This window comes from Triticum dicoccoides, chromosome 7A (genome assembly GCF_002162155.2).
Source record: "Triticum dicoccoides isolate Atlit2015 ecotype Zavitan chromosome 7A, WEW_v2.0, whole genome shotgun sequence".
NCBI lineage: Eukaryota > Viridiplantae > Streptophyta > Magnoliopsida > Poales > Poaceae > Triticum > Triticum dicoccoides.
This window is the reverse complement of record NC_041392.1, coordinates 193995608-194018159: the sequence shown is the minus strand read 5'-3', so window position 1 is coordinate 194018159 and position 22552 is coordinate 193995608.

Sequence of the window (22552 nt, the reverse complement as noted above, 5' to 3'; positions counted from 1 at the left end):
TCGCTTTGTCAGGCCTGTTGGGCTGCAAATCTTTCAAGACGAGGAGAGCTTTCATTCGGCTGGCCAAAAAAATGGCCCATCAGTAATGAGAAATGGGCCGTACATTTTTAAAATACATCATACCGGCAATTAGTTTCAAATATCTTTTCTTTCATTTCAAGATTTTAAATTACATTAATTTTTATGCGTGGAGAATTTGTTAGATTTTATATTGATATACATTTATTTTCAAAATTAGTTTGAATGTGAGTCGAAATTTCAGGATTAAAAACAGTTCGGACCGCACCGAAATATGCAAAATTTCATATAATTTTTTAACCCTTGCCACAATATGGGCTGTAATGCTAACAGAAAGAATATGGGCTCCAAAAAAACCTTAAGAATTAGAAAATGGGCTGTAAATTATTAGAAATAATGGCAGATGGGATGTATGTTGTTTTCCATAGATTTGAGGCTTTCCTAAAAAAAAGGTTGACGCACAAGCACTGACTGTTGGATGTCCATCCAACGGCCGTCGTGCTTCTTCAATCTCTGCTCTTCCTGCTCTAGCCGCTCAAACAAGCGCCGGCGGGACTGCCTGCTCCCTCCTCCTCGCGGCCGGCTGTGTTGCCGCGCAGGCCTCACCGCCCGACCGTACTCCCATAGCTGGCCTAGCCATCCCTCTACTCACCCACACCTGTTGTTATTCTCTGGCGATGGCAGACAGACCAGTAAACCCTCGTACAGTCATACTCTCCTCCACGTGGGAAACAACTGCCGAGTCTTCCCTGCCTCCATGTCGTCCCCTTCATAGGCCTCGTCGTCGTCCACCGCCCTGGTGCTCTCGGCGTGGCATGGTCAACATGGTCAAGGAACGACTTCGATCGGATGTGGACTGTATGTGGAGAGGCTGACAGCTGGGTCCACGGCCGTAGCAAGGAAGTGCCTCCTTATTACGCGGAAAATAATGATTCCTCCACCTGACAGCTAGGACCCACCGGGCAGGCCACTGTATTTCGCGAAAAAAATGTTTCCCCCTGACTGCTCGGACCCACCAGCTACATCTTCGCACACAAGGAAGTGCGTCCGGGCAAAAAAACGATTCGCCCCCTGACTGCTGGGACCCACCAGCGACATCTTCGCAGGCAAGGAAGTGCCTAACAGTCGTGACCCACCTGGTCGAAGCGTACGTAGCGTTGTCATTCTGGTCGTGAACGTGTATGTACATATATACTGGTCGATGTAGAGGCGCGCACGTGTCGTAGTAGAGGCGCGCACGTAGCATGTACACGTACGTACAACGGCCAGGGTGCAAGAAAGAAAATACGGCCACGTATGTGTACATACGGGCGGGGTCTCGAACACCTACTCCCGCATACGTATGGCCAGGGCTCGTGTACATGGCTGGGTCGGAACGGAGAAACAACATCGTCGTCATGTTCATGGGGAGGCAACGGAATGCGTCGTGTTCATCGGGAGGGCTTGGACGGAACATGCGATGGAAACGAGGCCTGGCGTACCGCAGAATGGAGTAAACGGCCTTGTGTTCGACCGGCCACGTTCGAAACGGGATCCTGTTCATCGGGAGGGGTCTGGCGTACCGCAAAACGGAGGAAACGGACCTCCTACAGTCGAAACGGGGGTCCTGTTGATCGGGGGGGGTGTGGCGTACTGCAAAACGGACGAAACAGACTTGTGTTGGAGCGCTACGGTCGAAACGGGGGTCCTGTTCATCGGGAGGGGTGTGGCGTACCGCAAAATGGGACTCCACAAGATACTGTTCATATCCACCGTCGACCCCCTCCAGCCTCCACGAGCTACTGTTCATCCACCATCGACCTCCTCCAGCCTCCACCTGCGACTGTTCATCCACGGGCTCCTGTTCATCCAGCCTCTACCGCGCGCTACTCCACCGGCTACTGTTCAACCATCCCTTTCCACGGGCTCCTGTTCAACCACCCCTCCACGGGCTACTGTTCATCCTGCCCTCCACCGTCTACTGTTCATCCTGCCCTCCACGGGGTGGTTCTGTTCATCCAGCCCTCCACGGGGTCCTGTTCATCCAGCCCCAACCAGCTCGATCGATCGGGGTCCTGTTCATCCAGAGGCAACACCACGGGGTCCTGTTCATCCACCCCCACCGGGAACTGTTCATCCAAACCCTCCGCAACGCTCACTGTTCATCCAGAGGCAGCATCGATCGGCTTCAGTTAGTAGCAGTAGCGAAGGAATCGCTCGATCGGGTTCAGTTAACAGCCATTGATCGATCGCTCGGGTTCAGTAACGCGTAGCCTGCAGTGCAATTGCTCGGGTTCAGTTAGAGCCCAACGCCTCGCTCAGGTTCAGTTAGAGCCAACGCCTCGCACACACGCGCGTACGTGTATGAGAGAAACGCGCATTGCTCGGCCCCGACCTCCCACCGTAACCGGGAACTCCCCGAATTTTTCCTCCCCCTTGCTTCTACCACGGTTTTTTCCATCATGGACGGCCCAAAGAATGTCATGCAGCTGTGTCTCCGGCCCGCCCAGGACGAAAAGCCCATTTTCTGTCATGATTTTTTGTCATAGAAGTAGGAGCCCACCACATCTATGATGATACCAGGTTTTGTCACAATTATCCTCATAGAAGTGTCATATGTATGATAGGAAAAAAAATCGTTCGGCCCAAAATGTCACGGATGTGTCTTTTTTTGTAGTGAAATAACCATGTGAATGATAACACTTAGATTTCATATTTACTCATGACAATGGCATAATCAACTAGCAGGCAATAATAATGTATCTCAAATGCGAAAAATTTATCAAAACAATCATGATATAATATGATAATGTGGTATCGCGCTAGCCCTTTCTGAGACCACAAAACATAAATGCAGAGCACCTCTGAAATTAAAGCAGCGACTAACATTGCAATTCAGGGTACTCCCTCTCTCTCAGTTTACTGGGCATGTGCGCACCCCTAGGTCGTCAATTTGACCAACCTAATACAAGTCATATATTATAAAAAATATATCATTATAAACTTCAGATGTTCTATTTTCAAACGGTATAATTTTGTGTTATATAGTTTATATTTGGGTGATAAAATTGGCAACCTAGGTATACGCGCAGGACTTGTAAACTGAAACGGAGGGAATAGAAGAGATCTAGTCATGCTCACATCCAACATTAACTAGACTCAATGCATGTTAAACTAAGAATGACAATAGCGCCCTTTATGTTGGTGCTTGAATGAGAAGGTGATGTCTCAATGATAAAAGTAAACAACATGATAGTAAATAGAAAGTCCCTTCACAGAGGGAAGTAGGGATTTTCAGCGGTGCTAGAGCTCAGAGCTTAAAACAGAGATGAATACATTTTGAGTGGTGTGTTTTTCCTGTCAACATCACGACAAAGGATTTCAACATTTTCCATATGCAGAAAGGTAAAGGCTTACTCCCGCATAACCATACAAACACAAGCCATAGCTAGCCGAATTCTCGGCTGCCCTCCAAACAATCATCTTTCCAGGGGAGTTTATTTTATTATACTCCCTCCGTTCGGAATTACTTGTCGCGGGAATGGATGTATCTAAACGTACTTTAGTTCTAGATACATCCATTTTTATCCATTTTTGCGACAAGTAATTTGGGATGGAGGGAGTATTATTCTTTGTTTTCATTTAGCGATACTGGTCATCCCTTTTACTAGCCTCTCTCGTGCAAGACGAGTGAATAAACTCTCGTCCTGAGAATAACTCACTTAGCATGAAAGATATTGACTGTCCGATCGCTCCATGAGCGGTATGGGCACACAAAACAGATATTTATTTGAATGATTAGAGATGGCATATGCAAATTTACTTGGAACAAAAGGGTAATACCGTAGATAGGTAGATATGTGGACTCTTTTGGCACAACTTTGGTTTTCATGAATATGAACGCACAAGAAGTATTTCCGCTTAGTACAGGCGAAGACTAGCAAATAGATTAAGAAGCGACCAACTAGAGAGCGACAACTGTCATAATCATGCATTGCGAATAATTAACATTGAAAATGAGCATTAGTAGGATATAAACACCCTGAATATAAATATCATGAAGGATGCATTGATTTTAAATCAACTAGATGCATAAACATGTGCCAAGTCAAACCACTTGAAATTTTCAGAGAAGGATACCATCCTAACATACTACATCATAATCATTTTAATGCATGTTGACACACAAGATAAATCGTTACCCACTCCTAGCTACTTAAGTGTGGCATGACCAACTATGATCTCTAACTGTCATCACAAATATGTTTACTCATAATATGTCGAATCATGGATACTCAGCTAAACATATTTAGAAAAATAAAAACAAGAAGAGTTCATAATAACTTTTCTTTCCACAGTCACTTCATCAATTCATCGTCATTATTGCCTTTCACTTGCACGGCCAAATGATGTGATAATAATAATAGTGCAAGTGTTTCGTGGACTAAGCTGAAATCTGCAAACACTTTATTTAAAGGAGTAGACAAGGTAATATTGCCCCTTTTGTTAGATCAAAGAAAATGCATATAGGAGCCACTTGACAATTATAGCAGGGTCTTGTCCTTACGACAACTCAAGAAAATAAAATAAATTCAGAGAAACACACTAAAATATTTTTGGAGTTTTTTTCTTAAAGAAAGGAAAACAAAAACGAGAAACTATTTACATTGAATAACTCCCAACAAATAACAAAGGAGGAAACAAGAAATATTTTTGGTTTTTCTTTTAATGCTACAACTAATTAAACAAGAAAGAAAAACTGAAAAGAAGCGAGAAATATTTTTGGATTTTCGAAAGTTTTTCAAATACAAAAGAAACAAATAAAAGCAAGCGCGAATAAATAATGGAAACGATGAACATTGAGTACTGAAATGAATGTGTGATACATGAATGTAATATCGGCGAAAATACGTACTCCCCCAAGTTTAGGCTTTTGGCTTAACTTAGTCTACGACCACTAAAAGAATCCATCTGGTCCAGTGGGGTACTAAGGCTGCTGAGGCTCCCACTGGTAGACCAGTGCTGGTGTGGGTACAAACTCTGTCGTCAAACTCTAGTAGGCATATAGATCATCTGACATGATATAGTGTACCTACCCCTGGAGAGATCAAACAAAGCAACTGCAGGCAAAGTAATAACCTCACATGTGTCCTGGCTAAATACGAAGTTATATTGAAACTGAACTTTACCCTTATTATAAATTATGTTCAGTCATGCTATGATAGTCTAGGTACTTCATGGGTAGAAGTTCATCCTCATCATGCCTGATAGGGATCTCAAAATGTCTAGTGAGACAAGAAGCATAAATACCACCATAGATAACACCCATAGAACGGTTAGTGCACAACCATCATGGAGAAATAGCTTTCGAACTAAAGGTACTATCACTTTAAAGTGCACATTGCAAAATAGCAAGATTAGGTGAACTAAGTGTTCCACTCTCCCATCTACCAGTCAGACATCTTCCCGCAAATAATGAGAAGTAACACAGAACGCGAAAAATGTAAACTAGCAACTCTCGCCTGAGAGACTCCTCTCATCTCCCCCACAGTCACATCATGCACGAAATCCTCAAAGCCTCTAGTGTGTGGCTCTAGCAGACTACCCTCATTAGGAATTTTGCAAACTTGACAGAACCTATCAAGTATCATTTCATAAGGGTGATCATAAATGTGAAATGAAACGGTATGTGTATCTCTCCTAGACATGAATCAAAAGTTTTGCACAAAGGTATTAGTGAGGAGAACGTACTGATCACACTTATCTTCGAGGAAGGAAGTTAGGCCAGTGTTTTCCGCCAACTGACAGAAATCATGATAAATACCCGCTTCTCCTAAGAATCACATGGCCATTCACAAGGCCGCACTTCGGCCGCATGAGGGAGATTATATTTGGCCTTCTCTTCCAGAGTTTCCGTGGAACCCCGGCTAGAAGAGCTTCTCAGGAACCTGAACATTTTTCCCCTGAATTTTTTTGAAATTTTTAGTCCCCAAAATAAACATGAACAAAACTCAACAAAATTGATAGCAACTACTCAAGTGCCTTGAGGTTATACCATGCATCAAAGCTACTTAGATCCAAACAAATTCAACATGCAAAGCTCATATTCATGGTCACCAACAGTAGCAAAATATAATCCACCAGAACAAAAACTAATTGGACCATCGGAGGAGTCACATACCAAGGAGTAATTCCTGCAGACAGTTCAGAAACAAAGCTCCAAGCAAGGAGACCAAAAATATCCCAAAAATGAGTAAGAACACGGGATATGAAGCAAGGATGATTTTTTCTGGACGTGGAAGAAGGCTGTGGGCATGGGCACTAAGTGAGTGGGTCCCTATGGGGCCCATAAGCCTGCATGGCCCACCTAGGGGGAAGGCACGCCATGTGAGCTTGTAGCTCACTAGTGCACCCCCTGGGTGTGTTCAGTTCCAAAAATTCTTGTATATTCGGGAAAAATCATACTAAATTCTCCGAACATTCTAAGAACTTTTGTTTTTCGGGACATTTTTATTGTATGGATAATTCAAAAAACAAGATAAACATGACATTTTACTTTATTAAACTTAAAATAATAGAGAACAAACTATAAGTACAATAGGTTGTACTTACTAAATTCATCGACCACATGCCCCTAAAAAGAATTAATTAATAAGGTTGATCAAGTCTTATTAACAAACTGTTTCCGACCTTCCTTTGTCGTGTCCTCTTGATGTCGCTTGAAGCTACGTCGGTATTTCCCCAAAGAGGAAGGGATGATGCAGCACAGTGGTCGTAGGTATTTCCCTCAGATATGAAACCAAGGTAATCGAACCAGTAGGAGAACCAAGCAACACAACGTAAACAACCCCTGCACACAAATAAAAACCACTCGCAACCCGAGGTGTTAAAGGGGTTGTCAATCCCTTTTGGGTAACAGTGCCAGAAATTGGTGCGTGGATGGGAGAAAGTTGTAATAGATTGAATAAATATATAAAAAATAAAATAAAGTGCAGCAAAGTATTTTTGGTTTAATAGATCTGAAAATAAATGCAAAGGAAAAGTAGATCGCAAAGGCAAATATATGAGAAAGAGACCCGGGGGCCGTAGGTTTCACTAGTGGCTTCTCTCGAGAAAAATAGCAAATGGTGGGTGAACAAATTAATGTTGGGCAATTTATAGAACCTCAAATAATTATGATGGTATCCAGGCAATGATCATTACATAGGCATCACGCCCAAGATTAGTAGACCGACTCATGCCTGCATCTACTACTATTACTCCACACATCGACCGCTATCCAGCATGCATCTAGTGTATTAAGTTCATGGAGAAACAGAGTAATGCAATAAGAACGATGACATGGTGTAGACAAGATCTATCTATGTAGAGATAGACCCCATCGTTTTATCCTTAGTAGCAATGATACATACGTGTCGGTTCCTCTTCTGTCACTGGGATCAAGCACCGTAAGATCGAACCCACTACAAAGCACCTCTTCCCGTTGCAAGATAAATAGATCAAGTTGGCCAAACAAAACTCAAATATAGGAGAAGAAATAAGAGGCTATAAGCAATCATGCATAAAAGAGATCAAAGAAACTCAAATACTTTCATGGATATAAAAAAGATAGATCTGATCATAAACTCAAAGTTCATCGATCCCAACAAACACACCGCAAAAGAGTTACATCATATGGATCTCCAAGAGACCATTGTATTGAGAATCAAGAGAGAGAGAGAGAGAGAAAGGGAGGGAGGGAGAGAGAGAGATGAAGCCATCTAGCTACTAACTACGGACCCAAAGGTCTATAAAGAACTACTCACGCATCATCGGAGAGGCACCAATGGAGGTGGTGAACCCCATCCGAGATGGTGTCCAGATTGGATCTAGTGGTTCTGGACTCTGCGGCGGCTGGATGAATATTTCGTCGACTCCCCTAAGGTTTTGAGAATATTGGGGTATTTATAGAGCAAAGAGGTGGTCCGGGGGGCACCCGAGGTGGGCACAACCCACCAGGGCGCGCCTGGGCCTCCTGGCGCGCCCTGGTGGGTTGTGCTCTCCTCGGAGCACCCCCAGGCGTAGTCAGGGCCCATTATGTTCCTTATGGTCCAAAAAAAATCTTCGTAAAGTTTCATTGCGTTTGGACTCCGTTTGATATTGATTTCCTGCGATGTAAAATACATGCAGAAAACAGCAACTGGCACTTGGCACTATGTCAATAGGTTAGTACCAAAAAATGATATAAAATGACTATAAAATGATTATAACACATCCAAGATTGATAATATAACAACATGGAACAATCAGAAATTATAGATACGTTGGAGACGTATCACCTCTCCCTCTTCTTCTTCTCTGAAAGGGGCGACCAGAGAGGCGAGTTTTTCGGTGTTGGCTCCGGTGACGCCTCTCCCCCGGGGGCCTTGTGCTCGTCGGTGTGGGAGGAGTCATCGCGCGGACGTGTATAGCTGTAGATTGGTAGTTTTTGTAGCTAGGGTCTGGCCCTCTGTCCGCTCTGCTTCTGCAGAGACAACGACATCATTCAATAAATTGGCTCCGAATTTCTTCCCGGCGAGGTCGTCCATGGATCTGGGAGCCTTGGTCTTCGCAGCTTGGATCCATGTCCTGGATTCGAGTTGGCGATTAGGTCTTTTGGATGGCGGCTCTGAGGCAATGGCGGTGCCAAAGTCGAAGTATTGTGTTCCCTTCTCTCCGCTCCTTCCTTGGTGGTGCTCGCTCCGGCTTGATACGTCTCCAACGTATCTATATTTTTTGATTGTTCCATGCTGTTTTATTATCAATATTGGATGTTTTATAATCTTTTTATAGTCATTATATATAATTTTTTTGGTACTAACCTATTGACATAGTGCCAAGTGCTAGTTGTTGTTTTTTCCATGTTTTTTACATTGCAGAAAATCAATATCAAATGGAGTCCAAATGCCACGAAACTTGATGAAGATTTTTATGGGCCAGAAGGAAGGCAATAGGCCCTGGTTGCACCTGGGGGTGCCCCGAGGGGGGCACAACCCACCAGGGTGCGCCAGGAGGCCCAAGCCCGCCCTGGTGGGTTGTGCCCACCTCGGGTGCCCCCGGACCGCCTCTTTGCTCTATAAATACCCCAAAAATACCAGAACCCTAGGGGAGTTGATGAAATATTCATCCAGCCGCCGCAGAGTCCAGAACCACCAGATCCAATCTAGACACCATCTCGGATGGGGTTCACCACCTCCATTGGTGCCTCTCCGATGATGCGTGAGTAGTTCTTTGTAGACCTTCGGGTCCGTAGTTAGTAGCTAGATGGCTTCATCTCTCTCTCTCTCTCTCTTGATTCTCAATACAATGGTCTCTTGGAGATCCATATGATGTAACTCTTTTGCGGTGTGTTTGTTGGGATCGATGAACTTTGAGTTTATGATCAGATCTATGTTTTTATATCCATGAAAGTATTTGAGTTTCTTTGATCTCTTTTATGCATGATCTCTTATAGCCTCGTATTTCTTCTCCGATATTTGGGTTTGTTTGGCCAACTTGATCTATTTATCTTGCAATGGGAAGAGGTGCCCGGTAGTGGGTTCGATCTTACAGTGCTTGATCCCAGTTACAGAAAGGGAACCGACACGTATGTATCGTTGCTACTAAGGATAAAAGGATGAGATCTATATATACCGCCATATAGATAAACAGATCTTGTCTACATCATGTCATCATTCTTATTGCATTACTCTTTTTTCCATGAACTTAATACACTAGATGCATGCTGGATAGCGATCGATGTGTGGAGTAATAGTAGTAGATGCAAGCAGGAGTCGGTCTACGAATCTTGGACGTGATGCCTATGTAACGATCATTGCCTGGATGCCATCATAATTATTTGAGGTTCTATCAATTGCCCAACAGTAATTTGTTTACTCACTGTTTGCTATTTTTCTCGAGAGTAGACACTAGTGAAACCTACGCCCCCGGGTCTCTTTCTCATATATTTGCCTTGCGATCTACTTTTCCTTTGCATTTTTATTCAGGTCTATTAAACCAACAATCCAAAAATACTTTGCTGCACTTTATTTTATTTATGATCTATTATTTCAATCTATTACAACCTTATCTCCCGTCACACGCAATTTCTGGCGTCATTACCCGAAAGGGATTGACAACCCCTTTAACACGTCGGGTTGTGAGGATTCGTTAATTGTGTGTAGGTGTTGCTTATATTGTGTTTCTTGGTTCTCCTACTGGTTCGATGCCTTGGTTTCATAACTAAGGGAAATACCTACCGTCGCTGTGCTACATCATCCCTCCCTCTCCAGGGAAATACCGACGTAGTTTCAGCTACCATCAAGGAGAATTTCTGGCGCCGTTGCCAGGGGGGATCTTCAACATAATTAGGTTCCTAATCACAAATCTCATCTCCTTGCAATTTACATTATTTGCCATTTGCCTCTCATTTTCCTCTCCCCCACTTCACAAAAAATTGCCGTTTTATTCGTCTTTGACGTTTTCTTGCCGGATCTGTTTTTGAGTGCAATCTTGTTGTGTGGTCATCATGACTCAAGAGAACACCAAGCTATGTGATTTCTCAAATACCAACAACAATGATTTTATTGACACTCCGCTTGCTCCTCCCGCCACTAGTGCGGAGACTTGTGATATTAATACTGTTTTGCTGAATCTTGTTATGAAAGACCAATTTTCCGGTACTCCTAATGAGGATGTCGTGTCCCATCTTAATACCTTCATGGAATTATGCGATATGCAAAAGAAAAAGATGTGGACAATGATGTGGTCAAGATGAAATTATTTCCATTCTCTTTGCATGATTCTGCAAAAATTTGGTTCTCTTCTTTGCCTCGCAATAGTATCAATTCTTGGAATAAGTGCAAAGATGCCTTTATCACTAAGTATTTTCCTCCCACAAAAATTATTTCCCTTAGAACCCAGATCATTAATTTCAAGCAACTTGAACATGAGCATGTTGCACAATCTTGGGAAAGGATGAAAATGATGCTAAGGAATTGCCCAACTCATGGGTTAAATCTTTGGATAATCATACAAATTTTTTATGTGGGGTTGAATTTTGTTTCTTGTAATCTTTTAGATTCCGCCGCGGGTGGTACTTTTATGGAAATTACTTTCGGTGAAGCCACCAAATTCCTTGACAATATCATGGCAAATTATTCGCAATGGCATACCGAAAGGGCTCCTACTACTAAAAAAGTTAATTCGATTGAAGAAATTTCTTCTTTGAGTGAAAAAGTTGATGCTCTTGTGAAATTGGTTGCTAGTAGAAGTGCTCATATTGATCTTAATGATAAGTGTTTGTCTACTTTGATTGAGCAAAATAGTGATGCTATTGATGTGAATTTTATTTCTCACAATAATTTCAACAACAATGCTTATAGAGGTAATTTTAATCCTAGGCCTTTTCCTAGTAATTCCTCTAATAATTATGGTAATTCCTATGGAAATCAATCTTATAATAATAATAGGAACACCTCTGATCTTGAGAATAATATTAAAGAATTTATCAACATGCACAAAGTTTTCAACACTTCCATAGAAGAAAAGTTGAATAAGATTTATGATTTGTCTAGAAGTGTTGATAGAATTGCTCATGATGTGGAAAATCTCAAGATGAAATTTTTTGTGCCTAAAGTTGAGGAATCAATTAAAGCTCTTTATGTTTCTATGGATGAAAGTAAGAAAAGAACTACTATGCTTAGAGCTAAAAGAGAATTTTTAGAAAAAGCGTTTTCTAGTGATTTCTCTTGCAAAAGTGATGAAGATCTTAAAATGATTGGTGTTTCTTCTATCGATTCCTTGTTTAGTAAAGTTTAGAAAGATGAAAAGGGGATTGGAGAAGAGTCAACTTTAGGTAGAAGGCGTCCAAATATTTTGTAGGGTGAAAATCTTGTTGAGAAAATTGATGAAAGTGAGTTAAGTCAAAACTTTAGCTAGTAATGTGCCCACTCTTTTGGATTAAAAAGACTTTAATTATGATAGTTGCTCTTTGATTGATTGTATTTCTTTGTTGCAATCCATGATAAATTCACCCCATACTTATGAACAAAATAAAGCTTTTACTAAACATATTGTTGATGCTATGATAAAAGCTTTGGAAGAAAAGTTGGAATTAGAAGTATCAATTCCTAGAAAATTGCATGATGAATGGGAACCTACTATCAAATTCAAGATTAAAAATTATGAGTGTTTTGATTTATGTGACTTGGGTGCTAGTGTTTCAACAATTCCGAAATCTTTGTGTGATGTGCTTGGTCTTACCAATCTTGAAGAATGTTCTCTGAATTTACACTTGGTGGATTCTACTATTGAAAAGCCTATGGGAAGAATTAAGGATGTTCTTATTCTTGCAAATAGGAATTATGTGCCCATAGATTTTATTGTTCTTCATATTGATTGCAATCCGTCTTGTCCAATTATCCTTGGTAGACCGTTTTTACGCACTATCGATGCCATGATTGATATGAAAGAAGGCAATATTAAGTTCCAATTTCATTTGAGAAAGGGTATGGAACACTTTCGGAGAACAAGAATTAGGCCACCATATGAATCAATCATGAGGGCATCTTATGGATCTCGAACCAAAGATGACAAAATTAGATCCTTGCTTTATGCCTAGCTAAGGGCGTAAAACTATAGCTCTTGTTGGGAGGCAACCCAATGAATAAAATTTATTTTTGCTTTTTGCTTTCTGTTCTTGAGTGTTAGCAAAATTATGGTACTATTATGATTGTGTTTTTTTGTTTTAATTAGTGTTTGTGCCAAGTAAAGCCTTTAGGATCTTCTTGGGCAATAGTTGTTTGATCTTGCTAAAAAAACCAGAAAGTTTTGCGCTCACGAAAACAAGTATCATTTTTTACCAGAGAGCGATAAAATGCCCATTCCAATTGCAGTAGATCAATATAAAATTACTCAGATCGTCCTAATTTGGCATAATTTTTGGAGTTACAGAAGTATTCGAAATAGTCAGATTGCTACAGACTATTCTATTTTGACAGATTCTGTTTTCTTTGTGTTGTGTGCTTATTTTGATGGCTCTATGGTTTTCTTTGATAAGTTTTTTCCATAGAAAATTTGGAATACAGTAGATATAATACAATAACAAAATATGAATTGGTTTGATACAACACTTATAGTAGTATTTTATTATTCTTATACTAACGGATCTCACGAAGGTTTTTGTTGAGTTTTGTGTGATTGAAGTTTTCAAGTTTTGGGTTATCTTACGATGGATGAAGGAATCACTACAAAAAAAAGACACATCCGTCGCATTTTGGGCCGAACGGATTTTTTTCCTGTCATACATATGACACTTCTATGACGATAATTGTGACAAAACCCGGTATCATCATAGATGTGGTGGGCTCCTACTTCTATGACAAAAAATCATGATAGAAAATGGGATTTTCGTCCTGGGCGGGCCGGAGATGCAGCTGGATGACATTCTTTGGGCCGTCCATCACAGAAAAAAACCATGGTAGAAGCGAGGGGGAGGAAAATTTCAGGGAGTTCCCGGTTACGGTGGGAGGTCGGAGGCCGAGCGATGCGCGTTTCTCTCGTACACGTACGTGCGTGTGTGTGAGGCATTGGCTCTAACTGAACCCGAGCGAGGCGTTGGGCTCTAACTGAACCCGAGTGATTGCACTGCAGGCTACGCGCTACTGAACCCGAGCGATCGATCGATGGCTGTTAACTGAACCCGATCGAGCGATTCCTTCGCTACTGCTGCTAACTGAAGCCGGTCGATGCTGCCTCTGGGATGAACAGTGAGTGTTGCGGGGGGTTTGGATGAACAGTGAGCGGTGGCGTTGCTCTGGATGAACAGGACCCCGTGGTGTGGTGGAGGGCTGGATGAACAGTAGATGGTGGAGGGGTGCCCGTGGAGGGGTGGTTGAATAGGACCCCGTGGTGTGGAGGGCTGGATGAACAGTAGACGGTGGAGGGGTGCCCGTGGAGGGGTGGTTGAACAATAGCCGGTGGAGTAGCGCGCGGTGGAGGCTGGATGAACAGGAGCCCGTGGAGGCTGAAGGAGGTCGACGGTAGCCCGTGGAGGCTGGAGGAGGTCGACGGTGGAGATGAACAGTATCCAGTGGAGTCCCGTTTTGCGGTACGCCAGACCCCTCCCGATGAACAGGACCCCCGTTTCGACCGTAGCGCTCCAACACAAGTCCGTTTCATCCGTTTTGCGGTACGCCACACCCCTCCCGATGAACAGGACCCCTGTTTCGACCATAGGAGGTCCGTTTCGTACGTTTTGCGGTATGCCACACCCGTCCCGATCAACAGGACCCCCGTTTCGACCGTAGGAGGTCCGTTTCCTCCGTTTCGCGGTGTGCCAGACCCCTCCCAATCAACAGGACCCCGTTCCGAACGTAGGAGGTCCGTTTCCTCCGTTGTGCGGTACGCCAGGCCTCGTTTCCATCGCCCGTTCCGTCCAAGCCCTCCCGATGAACACGACCACGCATTCCATTCCGACCCAGCCGGTTGGCTCCCACGCGTTTCGTTGGCTCCCGATGAACACGACGCATTCTGTTGCCTCCCCATGAACACGACGCATTACGTTGCCTCCCCATGAACACGACGACGCTGTTTCTCCGTTCCGACCCAACCATGTACACGAGCCTTGGCTGTACGTATGCGCAAGTAGGCGTTTGAGACCCCGCCCATATGTACACATACATGGCCGTATTTTCTTTCTTGCACCCTAGCCGCTGTATGTTCGTGTACATGATACGTGCGCGCCTCTACTACGACATGTACGCGCCTCTACTACGACACGTGCGCGCCTCTACATCCACCAGTATATATGTACGTACATGTTCGCGACCAGAATGACAACGCTATGTACGCTTCGACCAGGTGGGTCCCGACTGTCAGGCACTTCCTTGCGTGCGAAGATGTAGCTGGTGGGTCCCAGCAGTCAGGGGGGCGAATCGTTTTTTTGCCCGGACGCACTTCCTTGCGTGCGAAGATGTAGCTGGTGGGTCCCAGCAGTCAGGGGGGTGAATCGTTTTTTTGCCCGGACGCACTTCCTTACATGCGAAGATGTAGCTGGTGGGTCCCAATAGCCAGGGGGAAATGTTTTTTTCACAAAATATGGTGGCCCGTCCGGTGGGTCCCCGTTGTTAGGTGGAGGAATCATTATTTTGCGCGTAATAAGGAGGCACTTACTTACTGCGGCCGTGGACCCATCTGTCAGCCTCTCCATGCATAGTCCACGTTCGATGGAAGTCGTTCCTTGACCATGTTGACCACGCCGCACCGAGAGCACCAAGGCGGTGGACGACGGTGAGGAATAGGAAGGGGACGACTCGGAGCCGGGGAAGACGCAGCAGTGGATGCCCACGCGAAGAGGAGTACGAGGGTTCACTGGTTCGGCTGTGGTGTGAGGCTGCTATCGCCACAGAATAATAGGGGGTGTGGGTGAGTAGAGGGATGGCCTGGCCAGCAGTGGGAGTAGTAGGGGGCGGTGAGGCCTCCGCGGCATCACAGCCGGCCACGGGAGGCAGGAGCACGCGGCACGACTAGCGCTTGTTTGGGCGGCTGGAGCAAGAAGACCAGAGGTTGAAGAAGCACTACGGCCGTTGGATGAACATCGTACGGTATCAGGAGATAGAATCGTTCATATTGACTAAGTTGACAAAGCCCTCCATCCCCGTCAACTTGGTAGGCCCACAAGTCAGCCTCCCACTATGCTGAGTTCCAGTTGGCAGGGGGAATATTCATTCTTTTTGTGCGTAATAAGGAGGCACTTCCTTGCGTGCGAAGATAGCTGGTGGGTCCGACATGTCAGCGGGGGGCACATTATTTTCACGAAATACGGAGGCCCTTTCCGTGGGTCCCAGATGTCAGGTGGAGGAATCATTATTTTGCGCGTAATAAGGAGGCATTTCCTTGTGTGCGGCCGTGGACCCAGCTGTCAGCCTCTCCACGCACAGTCTACTTTCGATGGTGTCGTTCGTTGACCACGTTGACCACGCCGCTCCGAGCGCATCCAAGGTGGTGGGCGACAGCGAGGCCCCGGACAACAACGAGCCAGAGATGTGAAGACGCGGGAGTAGAGTCGCAGACGGAGAGGTGTACGAGGGTTAACTGGTTCTAGTGCGGTGTGGTTCGGCAGTCGGTGGAGAAGAACAGGAGTTGTGGAGGGGTGGAGGGATGGCCTGGCCAACGGTGGAGTAGCGCTTCATAGCGAAGCGTGCTAAGCAGAGCTGCTAGCAGCAGGAGGTGGGAGGTGGTCCCGGCGGCGCTGGAGGAAGAAGACGAGAGATTGAAGATACAACCATTAGCTGGGCTGGGTGAACAAATAATGTAGCGTCCATGCGGCCCATTTATTTTATTTCCTAAAAAATTACAGGCCATTTGCACTTTCTCGAAATACATGATTTTGCTGGGCTGATTCTAATTATAATGTTGGGTTGGCCAGCAATGTTATCAAAAAATAAAAGGGGCTGAGCATTTTGTTATAAATATATTTAAATAATAAGTGATATTATTACATTCGTCCTTAAATCTTACCAAGCTTTCGTACACAATCACTAGGATTTTCGTGCCAAAACAATCCAGGATTTTATTTGTTAAGAAATTATTTTTATAAGTTAATAAGATGTGGGATATTGTTTTCTTACATATAAGTATCTGTTAAATATATGATGACAATAAAAATAATATATAATAACATATAAAATATTTTTTTAGAAAAACAGGGAGCATCTCCCCGGTTCCATTGCTGAGAACGAAACCACAACATATTCTGATACAGCAGCTCAAAGAGCAGTTCGAAAGCAAAGGTAGAAAAGCTACAAACTAGGGGGGTGGATGAACAAGTTCTCTGAATAACACAAATCACCTGAGCGGTGCCAAAGGCAGAGCGGATAGAGCACTCAAATGACACAAGGAGGGTCCAGTGAAGCCTTCATGGTCTTTAGCCGAGGGGCCGTGTCAGCCTACGGCGACCAGTAAGCAAGTGGAGACACCGGGCTGGAAGGCGTAGCATGGTGGATGTCCATCTTTTTCGGTGCCAGGTGCCCATCATCTTCATCAGAGATCTTGAGACGAGCCCACGGGTCCAGCCCCAGAGCAGGTCGAGCCTTGTTCAGCCACAAGTGATCGCCAATGGTGTCTGGAGGGATCTTGTTATGGTTTCCGCGAAGCTCATCAACTTGTCCTTGTCCGATCCGGAAGAGAGAATCACCCAGTTCCTCACCATGTTCCTGATCAACCTCAAGACCTACGGAATGGAAATCCAGGATGTGTTACTGAAAATTATAGCATTCCTATATTTCCAGAGGCACCAAAGGACAGCTGAGCTAATAGTATTTAAAACTGAGCACTTTTTGGTAGCAATCCAGAATCTGGCGACAGATTCGAAGGATGAGCCAATCTGACTAGAGAAATATTCCTCAATGTGGGCCCAGAGATGTTTAGCAACTATACATTCAAAAAATAGGTGAGAACAAGACTCTTATTCCAAACAGTAAACACAATCAAGGGGTTTGATGATGTGTCTCTTCCTAAGGTTATCCCTAGTCATCAATTTGCTTTTGGAGAGAAGCCAGAGAAATACATGAATTTTAGGGGGAACTCTCAATTTTCGGACAGCAGGGATAAACACGGGTTGAACCCCTCTAAAGTTGATAACATGATAGAGGGAGCTGGATGAATACTTCCCCTTATTGTCCAGCTGCCAAATCAGGGCATCCGGCTCGGCAGTAAAGGTAATGCTTTTGGCAATTTCCTCCAACTGGAACCATTGTTCCGTGAGACTATCAATAAAGTTCCTTCTAAAAGAGAGTTTTAGGCATTGACCATCCCAAAATTCATTGACACTTTTGTTAAGCTCATTGCAGACAGATTAAATAGGCCAAAATTGGACTGCTAGGGGGGATGTGCCAAACCAAGTATCTTCCCTGAACCTGGTTCTGCTCCCATCCCCTATGTTCCATCTATAGCCAAATTTCACAGCATGCATAATAGATTTTAATCCTTTCCATAATCTAGAGGTCTTAGGGTTGGAGTAAGGGACAAAAATATTAGGTTTATTTCCTAGGTATTTATGGGCAACAAGAAGCTTCCAGGGTTTCAGGTCTTCCTCATAGAATCTTTTAATCCAAGACCCTAGAAGACAAATGTTAATTTCTTGGAGGTTAGGTATGCCTAGGCCTCCAAAATATTTTTTCATAGACTAGGGCCCAATTAGCAAGGTGTAGCTTCCTATTTCCCTCAAAATCATTCCACAAGCAATGAGACATCTGAGAATTGTTGAGGTTCACTGCCCATTTAGGGAACTTGAAGAAGGAGAGGAGATACACTAGAATGCTAGCCAAACAAGCTTGTATGAGGATCAATCTACCTCTGTAAGAGAGAAGTTTGCCCCTCCACCCAGCAATCCTTTTAATGATTTTATCCAGAAGGGGTTGGATATCCTCTCTCCTCAGTTTATCATAGTGGAGAGGGATACCTAGGTACTTAATGGGGAAGTTACCTTTATTACAGACTAGAATAGAGAGGAAGTCAGCTAACTCCTGATCATCCATGTTGATAGGGATGAGTTCACTTTTAGAGTAGTTGATTCTCATGCCCGAGACTTGTTCAAAATAGGTTAGAACATTTTTCAGATTGCTAGCATGTGTGGAGTCATTGTCTAAGAAAAGGATGGTATCATCTGCATATTGAAGGCAGATGATGCCACCAAGGCAGACCTCAGGACAGAGCCCTGCAATCAGACTATGATCAGCAACTTTGCTCAACATTTTAGTAAGAACGTCCACTACTAAATTAAACAAAAGTGGGGAGAAGGGGTCACCTTGCCTAAGGCCTTTACCAGCAAGGAAAAAATCACTTTCACAGTTATTTAACTTGACCCCAACAGACCCCCCATGAGTAAGTTGCTGGATCCAACTAGTCCATTTACCCCCAAAACCTCTAAGCTCCAGGAGTTTCATAAGGAAATCAAGGTCAACTTTATTGAAGGCTTTCTCATAATCCAATTTAAGGACAAGTCCTTTATCACCTCCTGAGTGGACTGAATGAAGAACTTCATGAGCAGTAACAACACTCTCTAAAATGTATCTCCCTTCCAGAAATGCCGATTGATTGCTAGCAATCAACCTCTGCAGGACTTTAGAGAGCCTAGTGGTGAGGACTTTAGAGAAAATCTTAAAACTACAGTTAATTAGGCTGATAGGCCTGAATTTCTTCATAGAGGTGGCCTCAGGCTCTTTAGGAATAAGAGAGAGCATAGCAAAGTTGAGCCTGTATATGTCCAACTCTCCTCTATGAAAGGCTTGGAAAAGATCTAAGAGATTATTTTTCACCAAGTCCCAAAAATGCTGGTAGAACAAGAAGGGAATCCCATCAGGACCAGGAGCCCCATCAGGATAAGAGCTAAAAATGGCTTCCTTCACCTCTGTCTCTGAAAAAGGGCCTTCTAGCAGCTCATTTTTAGCGGGAGAGACTTTTTCAGAAGAAGAGAAAAAAATTGTTTTGTAGAGAGAACCCAGAAGGGTTTTCTTTCTTAAATAGGTCTTTGTAGAAGTCACTAGACACTTTCAGCATCTCATCTACCTCTAGAGAATCAAACTCAAGGAGGAGAAGCCTTTTGTATATTTTAAGATTAGCTTCCTCATTGGAGTTCCACCCTTTGGTAGTTCTTCTAAATCTCCTGATTTTGATCTGCCAATTTTCTAGGGGGCAGCTGCTCCCAGTAGGCTCATCCCAGATTTTCCTGGCTAGCTCAGTAAAATCTTCTCTAAGCAACCACCACTTTTCAAATTTAAAACTATTGCTCTTTGAAGTTTGGTTAAGACCAGAGTCCCAGAGCAAAGGAGTGTGGTCACTACCATATCTGGGCAGAGCTCTACAACTAGAAAGGGGAAAGAAACTATCTAATTCTATGTCACGGAAAATTCTGTCAATGGTGGACATAATCAAGTCTACTTGATTATTGGCCCAGGTAAATTTTCTAGAAGAAAGTTCAATTTCAAGCAAGCTCCAGATCTCAATCCAGGCATTGAAGCAGTCACTCCATTTATGATTAATGGAACTATTGCTTTTATCTGCAGCATTCCTAACTAAATTAAAATCCCCTCCAATTAGGGTGGGAATGCGAGTATCTAGAAATAAGGTATGAAGTTCAGAAATAAAAGCTTCTTTGCCTTCCTCATAAGGAGAGCCGTAAACAGTGATAATTCTAAAGGTTTGACCAGTATTTTTCAAATTAACTAAAAAACTAACAGGAAAGTCTAGGTGTGACCAAGCAACAGTCTCAAAAATGCTTAAATCTATTCCCATCAGGATGCCTTCAGCAGATCCTTTGGATGGAAGAACATGTCAGTCAAAATCTCTGTTGCTAATGAGTTTAAGAAAAGAAGAGGAAAAATCATCTTTCTTAGTTTCCTGGAACCCAAGGATGGTAGCATGGGTTTTGTTAATGGTGTCAATAATAAGGGATTTCCTACCAGGAGCAGCAATACCTCTAATATTCCAGAACAGAGCATTCATGGAGAAATGTTGTTCCTACGGTGCTTGCCCCGTTTATGTCTACAAATAAGAGACCAGAGACCCTCACTTGGCTCAGCAAGGGGGTCAACATAGTCTAAACTAAAACTACCATCTAGAGAAAAATTCTCACAAACAGAGCCTTCAGATCTGTTTTGGTGAGGGTAAATAAAGGAAGAGCATTCAATGCCATCATTAAGAGAAGTAACATCTACACCAATCTTAGCAGCAATGGCATTGAAGGAAGGATCATTAAAGTTGGAGAAGGAAGTGTGTTTCATACCCTGGGGTTTTTGCACTTCCAAGTTCTGAACCTCTTTGAGCTGTTGAGCCTTTTCAATAATAGTTCTCTTGTCACCAGCTACCCTGACACTAGTTCTGGTGGCTTGAACAAGACCCCATTTGGGAAGGTGCTTCTCCTTAGGAAGGGCAGGGAAGTCAGAGTTGTATTTTGAGTCCAAATTGTCTGGGAGTTCAGTTGTTTCAACAAGTGCCTCTTGATCCTCTTGTAGATCTACAGAACCTTTTAATTCCATCAGAGCATCATCTTCCAGGAGCTCCATTTCCATGAGGAGGTTGAATCCATCAGTTTCATCAAGCACAGAATTCAAGATCTTTTCCTGGATGCTGAGTTGAGGAGTGTATGGAGAATCGGGAGGTGTGTCTTGAGGACTGAAGTGGGTGTAGTTTCTCCAAGCATTTGATTGTGGCCAAAAGACTGTCCTCTGATGTTAGGGGCCCCGGAATTGGCAGCAGACCCTTTATCTGATTCAGATCTAGATCTCCTGTTGGATTCAACATCTTCAGTAAGATTGGTACCAGTTTCAGCTGCAGAGACATATGTACCAGCAGAGAGGTTGGTGGAGGTGCCAATTTCAGTGGGGGTTAAGGACTCCACCTCAATGAGTAGCCTGTAGATTTTGTTCCCAACTCCAAAAAGCCTTTCAGCAGGGATTTTGGAGGGATCTTTACATAAGATTTTGACCCTAAAAGTTTCATAGAATGACTTGAAATTATGCTGCCAATCCACATCCAGTAAGACCCCCAGAGTGGAAGTAATTTGATCCAGCATAGTCCAGTCACACCACTTGGGGATTCAATTTCCTGATCTTGATCCAAGTTTCCTGGAGGTCCTCTTAAGCTCAATGCTGCCTTTCCAGACTTCAACATTGACTACAACATTGTCTTTTTTGAGACCAAAACAGGGGTATCCAGCAACTTGAACTGCATCTACTTCAGGAGGGAATTTGACCAAGAATGTCCACTCATCTAGGGCATTGATTGGCCAGGGCCAGTTGGTTTTGTAAATGTCTGCAAACTCAGTTGCAAGTTCCTTCTTGGTCACTTCACCAGCTTCTACCAGAACAATCCCCACATTCTTCAAGGAGCCACGATACTAAGCATTTTCATCAGGTGGGTCTATGTGGTAGAACCCTAATCCTGGAGCAGCACTTCCAACATATCTAGTAGAATTGTGGGTTTTCCTTCTGACAGGGCAATTCTCAACTTTATGGGTAACCATTTTGCAGATAAAACAACTCTTGGACTTGACACATTTATCCAAATGATGCCCTAGTTCCCCACAGTTGTAGCAGATCACCTCAGAGTATGCCATAAGGCCCGAAGTAGGGGCAGGAGCAGTTTTCTGGATGTCCTCTCTCTTCTTTTGCTGATTCTTGTCTTGAGATTTCCCACTGATCTAAGAGTCAGAACCACCAGCAGATTGATCTTGGGCAATTACAGGAGCCTGCCCAGATTGTGCCCCCATTTGGGGCAGAGGTGGGCCGTACCACTGCCCAACCGGTGCTCCCCCATTGTGATAGGGAAATTCATCAGAGTTCCTGGTTCCTTCTCATCCTCCAGCCAGATGTTGTCTCTCAGGAAGCAGAAATAACCACCAGACAGCTCAATTGAAGCAGATTGCAAGCCTAATTTCAATCTTCTGCAGGTTTGGGAGAGAGGTAAGGTAGGGGATCCACCTGCTCCGGCTCCGGTGGCGTGCTGGTGGGCATGAGTCCAGTCAAGCATTCCCATCTCGCAGCACGGCGTGGATCTC